The sequence below is a fragment of the Hippopotamus amphibius genome, chromosome 5, assembly GCF_030028045.1.
Source record: "Hippopotamus amphibius kiboko isolate mHipAmp2 chromosome 5, mHipAmp2.hap2, whole genome shotgun sequence".
NCBI classification, from domain to species: Eukaryota; Metazoa; Chordata; class Mammalia; order Artiodactyla; family Hippopotamidae; genus Hippopotamus; species Hippopotamus amphibius.
The window spans coordinates 131,771,509-131,779,929 of NC_080190.1; the positions used below are offsets into that span (position 1 = coordinate 131,771,509).

The 8,421-nt window shown below is 36.4% G+C and overlaps 1 long non-coding RNA gene across 1 annotated transcript; it reads right to left on the bottom strand.

The window, feature by feature from the left end:
* Nucleotides 1-810: 810 nt before the first annotated feature.
* LOC130853904 (uncharacterized) lies at nt 811-6,737 on the bottom strand. Its single transcript, XR_009053900.1, has 3 exons — nt 6,661-6,737; nt 5,330-5,384; nt 811-1,015 (listed from the first exon to the last, which is right to left on the bottom strand). It is a non-coding gene; the product is annotated as an uncharacterized LOC130853904 (long non-coding RNA).
* Between the last annotated feature and the right edge of the window lie 1,684 nt (nt 6,738-8,421).

Genomic DNA, 8,421 nt, shown 5'->3' on the forward strand with positions numbered 1-8,421 from the left:
CTCTGATTAATGGTTTCCAAATCCTGGAAGTTGTCACAAGTACATAAGGCACCTATATTAACTGCAGCTCCTAATTTGCCATCTATAAATCAATATAGTCTTTACTCTCTACACCATGCACATCTGTTTAATAAAATATTTTAAATTTCTGTCATCAATTTTTAAGAATCACGTGGAGCTTTGGATCTAGACACATAGCTAGACTCCAAAGTGGTGCTCGCTTGAAATTCTTTTTGCATTAGGTCCTATTTCTTTGCCACCGATTCTTAAATTAATTAATGCACACATAATACTGTCCACACACTCAAATTATTTGACAAACTTGAATAAAATGGCAAAAGTTGTTGATCAAATCATCATTTTTAACAGTGTGGTAAAAACTAAACTGACTCATCGATTCAATCAAGGTGGGTGAATTAGTTGTCCTGTTGACACAGTTTCTTTAAAAAGAAAATGATCTGCAATTACACGAAAGCCAAATGTTCTTATGCACTGGAGTCTGATGCATCAAGAAAACCCACAAAATTTTCAAACTAGAGTGTCTAATCAAAGAGCTTTAATCGTTAGTGAGTGATGGGAAAATTTATAATATAGCAAAAATCCACTAAAAATTAATAGCTTTCCCTCAGTAATAACCACACTATTGAACAGAGATGTTCTGATGCATTCAGTATTTTAAAACATTGGTGGGTTAAATGCCAACCAATAGTGGAACGACTGAAAATGGTACAAAGTTTCTTTTGGAGGTAATGAAAATATTCTAAAGTTAGATGGTGGTGGAAATTATATAATTCTGTAGATATACTAAAATTCATAGGTTTGAACACTTAAAACAGGTGCACTTTATGGTATGCAAATTATATCTAAATAAATCTGTTTTATTTTAAAGCCAAAAGAAGCAGCAGCATTTGAAATCACACACTAGTCCTCTCTCTGAAGAAGGGAGAAATTTCCAAACGAACAACCACCATGGTCTGAGGGGCGAAGATCACTTGGAGGAGCAGTCATCAGAATCCTGAAGGAGACAACAGATGCTATTATCAACAACAACAAAACATCTAGTGGGTAATTTGAAGAAAGACAGTCAATATTCTCAGCCTCAGGAGTCTGAAATATTCTTGGGACATTGCAGTGGTCACAGGAGGCCATAGTAAGAACACAAAGAAAGTCACGGGATGCACATTAGAGGTGCCAGCAAAGAACTTCCGGTAAGGAAAGGGCCACATGGGCGCTCTTTAGGGAAACAATGCAGCTTTTCTGGGACGTGCTCCACATTTTGAATGAGAATACAGTAAATCTAAGTAGGCAAAACAAAGCTGGGTCAGAGAGGGCATGCAAAAGACCAAGAGGCGAATGATGAAGGAAAGGGGTGGAGAGGCAATGAAGAGGTGCTGTCATTGTGGGATGATTAACAGCCAGGCTGGGTTTTGTTATAATCTGCCAGCAAAGTCTATATTTGCTCTTACCAGCAACAGAGTCTGAAGCCTAAGTTCCGGGGAAGATGAGAGAAAAACATAAAAAAAAAAAAAAATTGTAAATAGACTGATTTGAATTTTGACCTGTCAAATGCAAGCGTGAATAGGAGAGAGTGAAAATATTTCAATAACTGAAGAGGAAATGTTTCAGAGAAAGAACTCAGTGACCGCAAAGGTTTAGAAGAACAAGACAGACAGAGAAGATTCCAAATGGCCACTGGTTTTTGAACCTGAAGGAAGAGACAGAAACAAGGGGATTTAAAATCCTACAGTTTGGAATACAGAAAGGTTGGTTGGGATGTTGAATTTGAGGATGGACCACCTGAGTGAAGTTATTTTATCAAATCAGGACTGGTTAAGAGACACGTGAAGAGGAGGAAGAAAGAGACAATATTACCTGCACCCTTACTTTCATTTTCTCATTTTTAGGTATAAAGGATGGGGACTGGTCCCAGAAAAGTGTCTGAGTCCTCAGAACTTCAGCTTTTAAAGATATTTGGTTTCCTCAAATATGTGTAGTTGCAAAACAAAGTATGAATTAACAAGAATTCCAATGTCTTGAACATATAATTCAACAGCAGTATATTATTGCTAGTTAAAGCAATTTTCAAAGCATGTACTATATTAATTCTACAAGAACATTTGCTTCATGTGTTTTTCCTCTAGAAAATTAATAATTTTGGCAATGTGTTTGTGATGTTCTTTCTAACATGTGTTGTAGAAGGATATTGTTGCAACTGCTTCTTTGTGTATTCTGGCTCTCAAAGATAATTTAGCACTTACTAAGTCTGAAGTTTAAATTGTGGGTTCAGCCATAGTTATTGCCAGACAGCAATATCACAGAGTTAGGATGAGGTTAAGAAAATTTTGTTGTCATTTTGGATTTCTAACTTCATTCAGGAAAAAAAAAAAAAAAAAAACCTTACATAATTTCAGAATTATAGGCATGTGAGGTATCAACTAATATTTTGCTTTAGATGAACAGTTTTTGCTAGTTCTGAGAGATCTACAGGGCACGTGCTGTTGAAACAGCTCTTTCTCAAACTAAGCAATAAATCTAGAATTGACAGCTACACAAAGCCATCATCAAGTTGGGGAAGGGCTGTGTTCAGAGCGTAGGCATTTAGGTAATTGGAGAGTAAGAGGGAAACTGAAATGACAGGACCCAACTTTTGGAAGAGATAGTAGAGATGATTTTTCAATTATAATCTATTCAAAATCGTCACATCTTAGAGTGTATAGACAATCTTTAAGTGTTTTTAATGCTTATCACAGAGCTCGTCAAAAATTTACCTCCTAAAATATTTAGGTTACCCTCTTAAACAACTGCACCAAGAACTGATTAATTTTGTTAGTTAAAAGAGATATTTTTCAGAAAAGCCAATACGAATCAAGATTTTATGAAAAACTATGAGTTTTAGAGATATTTTTAATAGAAGTTAAAACACTATTTTAATTTATGCATTTACATTTTTGGTCTTATGTGGTCAAATACCAAGAAAAAAAAAGGAAGGAAAGGAAGAAAGAACTTATGGGGTTTTTTGTGTTTGGTTTTTTTGTTTTTGTTTTTGTTTGTTTGTTTGTTTGTTTGTTTTGGCAGTGCAGTGCGACTTGTGGGATCTTAGTTCCCTGACCAGGGATTGAAGCTGGGCCCTCTGCAGCGAAAGTGCAGAGTCCTAACCACTTGACCACCAGGGAATTCCTGAACTTAAGTTTTTAAACATCTGTTCAGTGAAATAAATAGAATTATATGCTGGGAACATTAGTCATTAGAGTCACAAAAATTATAAATTTATTAATGAAAAGAAATTTTCTTCAGATTCTCTATAATTTTGTTTTACATTGAAAATTTTAAGACACCTCTCATAAAGGCATTTTTGAAATTTTTACAAATGGTAGGCAGATCTTTCTGAAGGCAGTAAGTATATTTTAGCTGTCTGTCATGGAAATGAGTATATCTGCTTTATAATGCTCCCTTTATACCTTATTGGCACAGCATTAAGAGAAAATGGCAAACTGTCTCCAGAAAACTGATGCTGAACTGCATCTTTTAAGACCAAAGAATGTCTTATGGCTTAAAGAGAAAGAAATGCACAAAAGGCACAAAAATCAAATGGGTGATACAATTTGAAAAGTTTTTTTTTTTAATTAGAACGAGAACTTCAAATATTTAGCTGGAAGATAATGTCAATTATATAAGTTTTGTTTTAAAAATCCCTTTTCCAAAAGGCAGCATCTCAACACCTTGTGGAAGATGGCGTGATTTAATAAGATCTCTAAGACGAGGAGCTAGTTTTCCCCAACCACCAGAACCACAATGAGAAAATAACTCTTCTGCAGAAATATCCAAAACAAGGAAGCACTGTTTGTGGATTTTACATAAATTTGTAAAATTACTGCCTAGAAGATATGATTACAAACAAGTAAAAATCAAACATTTCTAACTCTAAGGTGCTTCAACACATAACTCGCTATGGGAAACCTGGGAACATAGATGACAACCAGAAAGACCTCTTTAATAGTAAACTAGCAACATCTACTGTCTGAAAGTGGAAATAGCAACAAAAGCCATTTTATACACGGTTTGTTGAGGGCTCTGGGAAGTGAGGAGGCTATCACAGGTGCAGCTAACTCTGGAAACCTGGATGAGCCTTGGCTCATGAGAGGGTGAGTATTCTGCAGAGACTGAGGAGGAAGAAGCAAAGAAAAACAGAAAGGGGGAGTTGCTTTGGCATAAGTGATGACCATGTAAAGATACATGGCCAGGATGAGGTGAGGAGAAATGAAGGATCCCAGGGAGTGTTACCAGCAAGCATTATTTCTTCCCTGAGCACTCAGCCCTTTTCAGGGAAAATCTCTCTCCTGTGTCTTTCACTTTATATGTCTTTCTTTTTTCTTCTTCTTTCTTACCCTCCTCTCTAATTGTATCTTCTACAAACCTTTTAGGGCTGGAAATCTGTTGATGATTCAAGATTTTTTAAATTGCTTCATAAATTAAGGAATTTCTGGCTTTAAGACAATACAATAAACTTTTAAAACTTTTAAAACACTTATCCTTATGGACCATCTAGTCTTCATTTAACAGATAAGGAAACTGAAGCTAGGAAAATTTAGGTGACCTTGGAGTCACCCAGCTGGTGAGTGACAGAACTCAAACTGGATACAGGCTTTCCTTCATGGACTGGACCCAGTGGGGATAAATTTTCTTGCAAGGTAGCCACATTTACAAAATGTTCCTCAAAAGTTTTCCCACCTCCAGCCTATTTTTATTTGTTTTACATATGTTTGGAATTTCAGAGGCTTAATAAAATTATACATTTTCCTCATTTTCTTTGAGCTACTTTGAGGAAAATCAGAATTTAATATAAATACATAGCTACAAGAGAAAATAAAATGGGCAGTTATTTTTAAATTGATGTATCCAATCCAATATGTTTCTGAAGAGAATGAACTGATTTAAATATAAATTTTGTGTTTTTATGGTCTTTTTTAACACAATACAACAAAATGAAACACTTAGCTTTTTATCTTTAATCCCTTCTATCTGTATGCAACTTTTGGCCATAACAATGTCATTCATTGTAGAATGAAACTTCCCAGGGGGTCAGGAAGTAGTCTTTAATTTTTTTTGTAAGACAAGTAAGTACCTTAGGGTGATCTGGGTATTTACCTTCATGGTAAAGTTTTTAAATACTAATTTTGATTAATCAACGTTTTAAAGAATATTTATTTTCTCCTACAATTCTCATTTGCAACAACTGAGTCCACAATGCCTCTGCAAGTCAGATGCCATACAAACCAGAAAATCACATCCTTTAATACACTTTATCTCAAGTAAAAAGCTTCAAACGCACCTTTTTCTTTTAATGAGATATTTTATATATTCACATTTTCACCCCCAGGAACATCCTAGGGAGGAAATTTCAAATGTCAAAATTAGTAACCAGCAGATTGTTTTCATCGTAATCTTTTTCTAAAGAAAACAGAGCGAGGCCAGAGTACTGTCCAAAATCATTCTAGGTAGCAAGGCTGACAATATTGAATTTTACCTGAGCCCTGTGCTCCTGCCAAACAGTGAAGGTTACAGGAATTCTCCCACTGTTCTGTGTTCTGGAAAACAGCTTATAGCAAAGAACCACCCTTCCCATATGACCCAACTTAGATGAGACTCATAGATGCCCGCTTGTTTACCTATGGCAAGGCCGGGCTTTGCTTCATAAATGAGTAGCTCAACCCCTTGTCTCCACTGACCAATCAGAACAAAATGTTTGGTAACCAAACTTTGGTTAAGCGCCTCTCCTTTTTTTCAGGTCCCTGAACTTGAGCCTACTCTCAGCCTGAGACAGCATACAGCCCCTCTTTATGGGTCCCTCCTGGAGAAGAGGCTGGTGTCCTATATGCCATCCTTTCATTCCTCTTCCCCCACACCACGCTCTTTCTAGCTTTGTCCACTCCTCTTGTAAAAGCCCTTTTGCCTCACTCTTAAGACACTGCAGATCTCATGGTAACTGGTTCTCTCTATGGCAATAACCCACTCCCCACATTGTAATACACCCTCCCCCTTCTGCAATAATCCTTGCAAATAAAGGCTCTCCTTACTAAGTCTGTTTTTTAAATATTTGACAAAATCAAGAATTCTAATTAAAACTGAGGGAAACTGACTAAATAAAGCAGATAAGGGTTATAAAATAAATTCTCGCTCTAGAAGCAAAATCATACAGTGATCATAGTTCTCATATTTTTTTCCTTTGCTCCAAGATAAAATTTCAAAACTTTTCAAGGGCAATGCTTTCCGGAAAATAACTGCATTCAAATGAATAGTGACACTTTTTTACACAAATTGTACTAAAAATGCTAATATTTTCCAAGTTTCATTCTGGAATATCAAATTCCCCAAATTTGCCCAAATCCAAGCTTACCTTTAATGAGTGACAAAACTATTATTTAGTATTAGCTCACTAAATCTTGCAATTCAATATTATACAGTGGGGTGAGAAATCTAAATATCTTTATTCAAAATTCCTGTCAAATTGCTCAGTACTCATTTGTTTACCAGAATAAAAATCTAATTTTTCAATGACAAAACCATAAATTGAGAGGCCCAGTGCTACTGAAAATCTTCAGGACATGTCTATGGTCAGAACTGACCAATACCATATGCTGTTTTATGTAAACAAATACGTACCATTGGTCTCAATTGCATAAACCACAGGAGGACACAAAAATGATGAGATGAACAGATGTCTTAGAAGCATAATCATTTCTCTGACAATCCAGGAGACAAAAACCTATGTTTCCCTTTGGTCTGTAAAAATAGGTTAGAAATAGTTATATATCCACTCTTTATTTTTTTAATTTTATATATACACATATACAAATATATGAAACATTAATGAAACAATTAGTTGGCATTTCATAAACTTAATAGATCCAGGTAACCGTGAATTAATTTAGCTAGTGCCCTTTCACACATGTTGGAAAAAATCATTCATTTCCCTTGACATCACTTCTAGGCTCAGATCCAATGCCTGTATACTCTGATTCATTTCTACTGCATTTATTTAATGCTGCTATTTATTTATGCCTTTATTTGTTAAATACTTATTGGACACCTACTGTGTGCAAAGCACTGGGGATACAATTCTAAACAAAATAGACAAAAATCTCTGTCCTCATGGAAGGTGTAATTTAGACAAGAAATGAATCAGATTAATGAGCAAAATATATAGAATACCAGATGTATTTTGTACTAAGGAGAAAAAATAAAGCAGGAAAGTGAGCTACAAAATGGCACTGACAAGGTGTATTTGAGTCGCGCTCTCAAGGAAGTGAAAGAGCTAGCCAAGCAGATATCTGGCACTCCTGGTAAAGGGGGTGGTAAGTGCAAAGGCCTAGAGGCAGGAACACTGCCACATGCAGGGCTGACACTGCAGAGGATATAAAGATGAAGAAGCTCAAAGAGCTTAAAATCATGTAAGGAAGCTGAGTATACAAATGTACTAAAATTAATATCAAGTAGACTGCTTTAAGAGTTGGAAGACACAAACATGATTCCATAGCAGTTTAGATTCCACAGCAACAATATAGTTGGAAAAGCTCAGCAGGCAGAGGGAGGTGGGGTTGGGGGTGGGGTCCCCGAAAGGAGCTCAAATCTGAGATGAGTCTTTACAAAGGATGTGGGCCAGTGAAACAGCACCCAGGGTCCAACTGGAGTTAGGACCATAACAGGAGGAAAAAATAAATATTATGTAGATATATAAGTATATGGATATGGATATGATGTAAATTTATACATATAAATGTCACACAATGTTTATATTATATATAAAATATGTTTGGACAAGATACTAAATATAGCATGTTTCCCTGTGCATAGAACTTTCCTCAGTTCCTCAAATGTATAATATCAGAAGGGCCTCTTCTTATGTTTGTTATTTGAGAAAAAGAAGTGGAAAGTTCTTTGTAAAATATAAAGCCTTAGAAATGGAGGTGGGGTCCAGCGTTAATTTAGAATCCAGAGGAGTCCGGATAATTATTTTCTCTCACCTCTGCAAATGACAACCATTTGGCAATATATTGAAACGTACACATTTCCTTCACGGCCCCCTACCCTCGACCTCTCCCTTCTCTTTGCAAGGATCTAAGCCCTGCCTGCACTGCACAGGCCCGCTCTGGGAACATCTTCCTCCCAACACGCCCACCTCCAGCCCCACTCCCCTTTCTTCCAGCCATTTGGTCTATGCTGGGGTCAGATGGATTCAAACAAGAGTAGGACACATCCCTGGCCTCAATGTGGGGGAAGTTAGGGGAAGCCCCAGGAGGAAGGCATTCATAAAATAAGACCTGGAGGCTGAGCCCTGGGAAAAAGGCTAAATCCTGCTCCCTATTCTGAAGAAAATTAGCCAAGGAAATCAATTATCCACAAACATTAATAATGACTGATAGT